This window comes from Euphorbia lathyris, chromosome 2, assembly GCF_963576675.1.
Source record: "Euphorbia lathyris chromosome 2, ddEupLath1.1, whole genome shotgun sequence".
NCBI classification, from domain to species: Eukaryota; Viridiplantae; Streptophyta; class Magnoliopsida; order Malpighiales; family Euphorbiaceae; genus Euphorbia; species Euphorbia lathyris.
In genome coordinates, this window is record NC_088911.1 from 16,304,973 (window position 1) to 16,314,486 (window position 9,514).

Here is a 9,514-nt window from a genome sequence, read left to right on the forward strand (position 1 = left end):
TTTTCTTCAGGCGTCAGGTTGTCTTCTAGCGTCTGTTTTGTTTGTTTGTGCCAGTTGTCTGTTTCCAATAATCCAACGTCCCATGACTCTCGGAATCAGTCTTCTTAGGTATCTTCGAGGTTCCAATTATTGGTGCAGAAGATTTGGCAGACTTTGTCTTTTAGTAAAACGGATCCTTCATGCTGTCCTGATGAATACTCAGCTTCGTTTGTTCATGGTTCATGCTGAGTTCCTTCAAGGTCAGCTCCGTTTTGTGTAACGGCCCCTGAAGAGATCTTCAGCTTTAGTCAGCTTCGTTTTGTTTCTGAACTTTAACTCTACTCAGCTTCTATTCTGTCATGCTGAGTTCTTTGCTACTTAGCTTTGTTTGTGCTGACTTTTGTCCTGTCTTTTACCTTATATATTTTTGCACTCAAGATTCAACAAACATATTAGTACAATTAAATCAATGCATCTAAATTTAATTTCCTCTTAATCATGGATGATTTTGTCAAATCAAAATCTTGTGGAAAGATGTTTCAACAAACTCCCCCATTTTGATGTTGGCAAAATACATAATTACGGAACTCAGTTTTAAGTTGCCCCATGATTGATATTTCTGAATTGACTCCCCCGTAAGGGTTGCATTCATTTTGTCTTAAGCCCTCCAAGGTCTAATTTTTGTTATGTTTGTGTATACTGGCTTTACTTTTGGAAAGATGTTGTTTCTTTTTGAATTGTTTGTTCAGACTTGACTGGAAGAGAAAAGAACCTGATATTGGATTTAAATAACAGTCAACAACAAAACAACATTGGACAACAAAACATATTATCCTAAGCAGTGGATAACAGAAATAAAAACAAATAACAGGATATGGTTTGATATGGTGCCAAATTTCTAGACACAAAACTGGTTAGATTCACTTCTTCTTTCTTTGAGCTGAGGGGTCAACATGAGCAATGCCTTTTCCTTTGCTCCCAGAGGCAGACGCAGTTCCTAAAGTCAGAGGCTGAGTTCCTCTTTTACTAGTCTCCCCCGTTTTGCCATCATCGGGTTGATAAAGGAAGGTTTTATTCCTGGCGGCCGAGGAGAGGTAGTTGGAATAGCGCTGAAGCCTCTTTGTGCTTTCACCCAAACTGTCAATGACAGGAACGCTATCATCTTGGACGTGCCTGGGGACTTGAATGGAGCTGCTTATCATGCTAAGAAGACATTCATGGGCTTTGCTGAGGCAAGCAATGGAGTTGGTGACCTGACCATAAGATTGATGAAATAGTTTCAACAGAGCAGAGTCATAGAACATTCGTTGTGCATTGTTGATCCTCATGGCTTTCATGATAGCCTGCGAGAAGGTCATTAGCTCTGTGTTGGATACTGGATCAACGTCCATCTGGGCCCGATCAATGTTCAAGAGTCTCACTGCCTCACTCAGTTGATCAATCGTGCATTGAGAGGAGGAGGATACAAGGTCACGGGTACTTGTCAGCTCTGCTTGAATCTTAGTAAACCATTATTGGAGCTCAGTGGAGGTGACAGATGCTGTAGTGCTTGGTGGACTGGATTTAGTTAGCTCAGCATATAGCTTAGTGAAGCAATCTTGCAACTCAGCAGATGTTGCGGACTCAGTGTGTACAGTTGCTCTGGAGGGGGTCAGTTCCGCTGCTAGCTTAACAAAATAGTTTTGAAGCTCAGAGGAAGTGACGTACCCTGGATTGACTTCAGATAGGTGTTGAATTTTTCCTTCAAGAGAGTTCAGATGAGTAGCCATGGTAAGCACTACTTCAGTCAGTTTGGCCATTTGCTCTTGGTTTGGCTGCTGGGTTTGCACTGCAGTGATAATACTAACCAAATCTTTCAGGCTACGGAGTTCTTGTAGAAGTTGAGTGATACTGGTTAGGTGAGAGGGCTCTTGAGTGGACTGGGTACCTTCAGCTTGAGTAGAATGAAAGTCTTTAAGTAGAGACTGAGCTGAATCAATGACCCTACGGCCAGACTCAGTTGCATTCAGGTATGCAAACTTTGCAGCATTGGACTCAGAGGCTGGTGAAGGATTTTCCGATGGTGGAGGTGTTGGTTCCTTGCCAGACTGAGCACCTGGACTTTTATGAGGTTGTTGAGCTGAGTTATCAACACTTTGTGATGGAGGTGGAGTTAGGGTATGAGTTGGCTCAATTGGTGCAGCTTGACTTGGATTTGTAGGGTTCTTGGCATGTTCCTCATGTCGAGTAACAGTGGCTTGCTTTTCCGCTAGATCTTCTGGTGGAAATTCAGTGGCAGTTGAGAAATACTTGAACTGAATTTTAGACAGGTCAGTTTCTGGCTCGTCAAGGGGAAATTCGTTCATGAGATCAAGGTGTTTTTGCGCTTTCTTCTTTAATCTTCGCCGGGTCTCAGTTTTTGGTGGAGAATGGTCAATGTGAAGCCCTTCACTTGACTCAGCAGCAACAGTTCCTTCCCCTACTGATTGCTCAATATTACCTTCTTCCCTTGTTTGCTCAGCATCATCACGAGGGCATGCTTCCTCCTCAGTATTACCTTTTTGTTGCTCAACTTGTTCCACATCTTCCTTTTCTAGGTCAATCCCATGACCTTCAGGTTGAGGAGAGGTTAGTGGTACGGCTTCCACTATCTTCAAAGAGTGGCTTCTCTTCCTTTTCTTTAACGGTGTTTCAGGAGTTTCTTCGTTCTCATCCTCAGGCACTTCTGGCCTCTTTCTTTTCCCAACGTGCTCATCAACCTTGTCAGCCTTAGCTTTCTGCCTTGAAGAAAGCCTTATTTTCTTTGGAACAGAATGGATATCTTTGGAGCTGACTTCTGCAGCCTTTCTCTTTTTCCCTTTTTCAGGCTGAACTGACTTAGGTGACTCAGTATGAGCCTCAACTGCTTGTGCAGGCTCAGCTTCAGGTTCCATTTCTCCTTCCCCTTCTTCCTCATCCTCCTCTGCATCTCCAGTTCCTTCATACCCCTTCAAGGGTTGATTATACAATAGTCCATTCAGTAGGACATCAGTGATTTCATTTCCCAACGAACTTACCTCACCCACAGTTTCTATTTGATTGTCCTGTAGAATCTTTGTAATGAGTGAACCCAAACGTAGTTTCCTACCGCTTCGTTGAAGGGCTCCAACTAGAAACACAGGCAGATCGAATGGAGTGGAAGTTAACATGTGCCATATAAAGCACTGTTCGAAGTTAGACGCAGAGGAGGCAGAGCTAAGTTTAGGAAAGATAAAGTTAGTCAGCATAAAATGAACCATCTTTTGATCCTTACCCATACAAGTACTGGGTATTTCCCCTTTATGATCTTTGGGTTTACAGAACCCCTTTAACTTCTCAGACGTGGCTTTAGGTATCTTTTCCTTTGTTGTTCGAAATTGGATTCCTTCGTTCGGTATCTCTAACAGTGTGGCTAGATAAGCAGGGGTTATAACGATTTTCTGACCTTTCACATTTGTCTCCAAGTAATCTGAGTCGTCTGCATCAACTCGTAAATTTGAGTAGAACTCTCGAACTAACCTTGGGTAGGCTGTTCCTGGAAGGGAAAAGAGACCTGTCCAGTTGTTTTTTGCAATCCATTCACAGAATGGTGTTTCACTTGACACGAAGCTCGGAGAGAACCACCGGCATTTTAACACTTCCATATTGTTAACCTTCGAGTGTACCTTGATCAGTATCCTCTCTTTTTCTGTTGAAGGACCAGCGTGGTCAGTAGGTGTGTTTTGTGCTTCAGGGGTTTTCTTTTTGCTTGGAGACATTTTTGACGATTTTGAGATTTTTTTTTTTTTTTTGAAAGGAAGAGGTTTGAGTTTTAGGGATTGCAAGAATGAGAAAGGACGAGTGGGGGTTCAACTATTTTATATAAATCAATGAGAATCCTAAATCATTACATTGTCGTTTTTCTCCTAGGGACGTTCAATCGTCAGATACTCTGTTAATTATGACATCTTCGGCGCATGAGTTTTTGTCATTAATGTGCGTCTTCCCAATGTGTCAGAATTTACACGTGTAAGTTTAGTTTATACGAATGGGTTATTGCCGAAATTCGAAGCATCAATAATATTGAGTGCCCATCGTTTGTTAATACGATCTTTCTATCTCCTATTAACTCAGCATGGATTACGTACTCAGCATGTGTCTTCACTCAGCATGAAGTGATTTGTTTATCTACTGAGCATGGGATATTTACTTAACTTTTATGCCTACTTAGTATCGTTACTTACTATGTGTACGAAGGGTGGCTTTTTCAACCTAAGCTTAGTAGGGAATAAATATTTCACTCAACATGGCATTCGTACAATCATTCAAAATTCCACTCATAATGCAAAATTTAGTTACAGTGGATTTGACATACCAATTGCTTCCCTTAGTGTGTTGAATTGCTCTCGTGCCAAGGGTTTTGTGAAGATATCTGCAAGCTGATCGTTCGTTGGCACATAGGTCAGCTTGATCTCATCTTTTAGTACGTGATCTCTGATGAAGTGATGCCTTATGCTAACATGCTTCATCCTGCTGTGTTGGACTGGATTTTTAGATAGATCAATGGCACTTTTGTTGTCGCATTTGATCTCTATTGTCTTTGTTTTGACTCCGTAATCCTCAAGCTGTTGCTTTATCCATAGGACTTGTGCAACACAGCTTCCTGCAGCCACGTACTCAGCTTCAGTTGTAGATAGAGCTACGGATGATTGCTTCTTGCTAAACCAAGATACTAGACAGCTTCCAAGGAAGTGACATCCCCCTGAAGTACTTTTTTGTTCTAGCTTATCTCGTCCGTAGTCAGCATTAGTATATCCAATGAGTGTGAAGTCATTTGAGGTTGGATACCATAGACCTGCATCAACTGAGCTTTGCAAGTATCTAAAAATTCTTTTTACAGCAGTTAGATGAGATTCCCTGGGGTCAGCTTGATATCTAGCACAATAGCATACTGAGTATTGAATATCTGGTCTACTAGCAGTGAGGTAGAGTAATGAACCTATCATACCTCGATAGAGTTTACTATCAACTGACTTACTCTTTTCATCCTTGCATAGGACAGTATCAGTACCCATGGGGGTTGATATTGGTTTGCATTCTTCCATGCTGAACTTCTTTAACATTTCCTTGGTGTACTTAGATTGACTTATAAATATGCCGTTCTTTCCTTGCTTGATTTGGAGTCCAAGAAAGAAGTTGAGTTCACCCATCATGGACATTTCGAACTCAGTTTGCATCTATTGGCTAAATTCTTTGCACAAAGATTCGTCAGTAGCACCAAAGATTATATCATCAACATATATCTGTGCAAGTAGGGTATGTTTACCCTTTTTCTTAATGAACAAGGTTGTGTCAGCTTTTCCCCTGACATAGTTTCTGGTCAGCAGGAAGTTGGTCAACCTCTCATACCAAGCTCTTGGAGCTTGCTTTAGGCCGTACAGAGCCTTTTTGAGTTTATAAACGTGATTTGGAAATTTTGAGTCTTCAAATCCAGGAGGTTGATTGACGTATACCTCTTCGTTTATAAAGCCATTAAGAAATGCACTTTTTACATCCATTTGGTATAATTTAAAATTCATGTAACTGGCATAGGCACACAATATTCGTATAGCTTCTAATCTAGCAACAGGGGCAAATGTTTCTCCATAGTCTATACCCTCTTGCTGACTATAGCCTTGAGCTACAAGTCGGGCTTTGTTTCTAACCACATTTCCATGTTCATCTAGCTTATTTCTAAAGACCCACTTAGTTCCTATGGGCTTTTGATTCCTAGGTTTAGGTACTAAATCTCATACCTCATTTCTGGTGAATTGATCAAGCTCTTCTTGCATGGCATTGATCCAATACTCATCTTGCTCAGCATCAGCGAAATTCTTTGGCTCATGTATTGATACGAATGCAACATTGCTGAGGTATTTTCTAAGTTGATCCCTGTTCATCAGTTTGTTGTTAGCGGCATCAAGAATGGCTTGTTCTGTATGGCCTCTTGGGATCTTTATTTCCTTTAGCAGTGTTGAGTCATTTGGAAGAGGTGTTTCTACAATCTCTACAGGAATAGATTGGTCAGCAAATGATATTTCAATTTCTTGCTTACCTTGAGTCAGCTCCTGTATGTTAGGCATTGTGGCTTCTGGTTGATCAGCGGAAGCTGAGCCTGATTCTTCTTCTTCAGGCTGAGCTGACTTACCTGTAGGGTCAGTTTCATCGAACTCAACATGTACAGACTCTTCTACAACTTGAGTTCTTTTATTAAATACTCTATATGCTTTACTGTTTGTTGAGTACCCTAAAAAGATCGCCTCATCAACTTTAGCATCAAATTTAGCAAGGTTGTCTTTTGTATTGAGTATAAAACACTTACAACCAAAGGCACGAAAGTATCCAATGTTGGGCTTTCGACCTTTCCAAAGTTCATATGGGGTTTTCTTAAGTATAGGTCTAACTAGAGCCCTGTTCAGTATATAACATGCTGTGTGAACAGCTTCACCCCAGAAGTACTTTGGAAGCCTATTTTCACTCAGCATCGTCCTAGCTATTTCAACAATGGTTCTATTTTTCCTTTCAACAACCCCATTTTGTTGAGGTGTTCTTGGAGCAGAGAAGTTGTGGTCAATACCACAGGTTTCACAGAATTCATCAAACTGTTGGTTTTTGAATTCTCCACCATTCTCGCTTCTAATGTGAGCTACTTTTAGGTCTTTGTCATTTTCAAGTTTTCTAATCAATGTGGTGAACATCTCAAAGGTTTCATCCTTGCTACTAAGCAAGATGATCCAAGTATACCGAGAGAAATCATCTACAATAACCAAAGAAAATTTCTTACCTCCCAAGCTGAGTGGCTGGATAGGTCCGAAAAGATCTAAGTGTAGTAATTCCAATGGCCTTTTGGTTGAGATGACAGTTTTACTATGAAATGACTTTTTAGTTTGTTTTCCTTGCTGACAGGCTTTACATAGCTGATCTTTTTCAAACTTTAATTTGGGTAATCCCTCAACTAATTGCTTTCTAGCTAATTTGGCGAGAAGATCCATGCTGACATGCCCAAGTCTTCTATGCCATAGCCAGGAGTTGTCCTCTTTAGATACTAAGCATATATTTTTAGAAAACTGTTTTTCCAAGTTCAACATATATACATTTTCTACACGAGGGGCAGTTAAAATTAATTCATTTCTATTTCCCTCGAGTATTTGACACTTAGTATCATCAAATACAACCCTTCTGCCGCTTTTACAAAGCTGAGATACACTCAACAAGTTGTACTTTAGACCTTTAACTAAGGAGACATACTCAATGGTTGGGTTACCTCCGATTGTACCTGAGCCGACTATCTTACCCTTCTTGTTGTCTCCAAAGCTTACACTTTCACCTCGTTTAAGCTCTAGTGTGATGAACTGAGTTTCATCACCTGTCATGTGCCTTGAGCATGCGCTGTCTATATACCATAGTTTTGACTTCTCCACGCATGTCAAGCTGACCTGCAGTTCAAACTATTCATTTTTAGGTACCCAATTTCTTTTGGGTCCTTTCTTGTTAGTGTAGACAGGTGCAAAATCATGTTTCAACTTATGACGACATACTTTTATGGTGTGGCCTGGTTTACCACAGAAGTCACAAAAAGGTACCCTTTGTGGGTTGAACTGAGTATAGTCGGCATTATTGTGTTGGGCATGCCAACATATTTTTGTGGTATGCCCTTTTCTTCCGCAGAAGTCACATTGGACAGTCCGTTTGTTATGCCAACACACATCCTTTGTGTGTCCATGTTTTCCACAACATTCACATTGAGTGACTTGCTTATGCTGACTATTATTTGCGTACTCAGCATGGGCTTTGTTTAAGCCTTTCCCTTGACTTTGTAGGTGTGTGATATCCTTCCTAAGTTTCTTTGACTCAGATTGGACCTCCGTGACAAACTTATGTAAGATTTGCATGTTGGTATGCAAGTCAGAGTTGTCCTGGAGAAGATATCAGAGATCACTCAGCTTGACCTCTGAGTGCCTTAATCTTTTTGTTACACTTCTTAGTAAGTGTATATACGTCACTCAGGGCATTCACCATTTCATTTCTAAGCAAAAGTAAAGATGTTACCTCATTGTTGTGGTTCTCTTGGTCAGTTCCATCAGAAAGGTCAGCATGCTCAGACTGGGATTAGTCAGCTCCATCATCTGCCATAAAACATATGTTGGCTGTTTCATTTTGCTCAGCTTCAGATGATGTTGACTCATCACTGTCACTCCATGTGGCTACCATCGCCTTTTTGCTTCCCTTCTTCTCTTTCTTGAGATTGGGACAACTTGACTTGATGTGCCCGGTTTGATGACACTCAAAACATGTGACAGATTTCGAGCTGTCCTTCTTGTACTTGTCGCTTGACTCAGCTTTGTACTTATCATTTCTTCTAAATGATCTTTTGCCATTTCTATCATTTCTTCTAAACAGCTTTTTCATCTTTCTGGTGAACATGGCCAATTCCTCATCATCGATTGACTCAGCTTCAGTTGAGTCTGCTTTCATGACAAGGGATTTTTGTTTCTTATCCTCTGATTTTTCCTTTTCTTTGGCTTCAAAGTTTTTCATAGAGATTTCATGGGTCAGCAAGGATCCTATCAGCTCATCATATTTGTAGGTAGTCAAGTCCTGAGCTTCCTCTACGGCTGTTTTCTTTGCTTGCCAGCTCTTGGGCAGACTTCTCAGAATCTTCTTCACCTGTTCTTCTTCAGTGAAGCTCTTTCCAAGCCTTTTTAGCTCATTTATAATGTTTGTGAACCTTGCGTTCATTTCTAAGATGTCTTCATTTTCTTTCATCTCAAACAACTTGTAGAGTCTCATATGTTGATTGACTTTAGACTCTTTAACTTTGCTTGTGCCTTCATAGGTTACTTCAAGCTTCTTCCAGATCTCCTGTGCTGACTCACAACCTGAAATCTTATTGTATTCTGCAGCATCTAACGCACAGTGAAGCATATTTATAGCCGAAGCATTATTTTGTAGTTTTATGAGGTCATCCTCTGTCCACTCAGCCTCACTCTTGACAATTTTCTCATTGTTAATAGTTTTGTATGGCACATGTGGACCTTGAACAATTGCAAGCCATGCACTCATGTTTGTGGCTTGAATAAAGTTCTTTATCCTATTCTTCCAGAACGTATAATTCGATCCAAAGAATAGGGGTGGTCTAGTGATTGATAATCCCTCAGGGAGTATCTGTGTTGTTTGGTTTCCAGGAAGGAAACGAGTGCTATTCTCACCCATTTTTAGGGATCAGCTCAAGATTGTTAAATCTCTGAGTAGTGAGCTTTTGTGCTCTGATACCACTTGTTGGTCCCTGATAATTAGTTCCAAAGGGGGGGGGGGGGGGTTAGGAACTAATATAACTTTTTCGTGATTTAATTAAGCTGACTGGAAGTAATTTTGAGAGTTTATCAACTCTGCTTTTGGTCAGCTTGGTGAGATATGTTCGAAGATAGCTTTAATCAGATGTTGACTAAAGTTGTCTTCTTGTGAGTTGAGAATTGACACCCTTGGAGGTCAGCTTCTAACTCAGCACCACTTATTTACT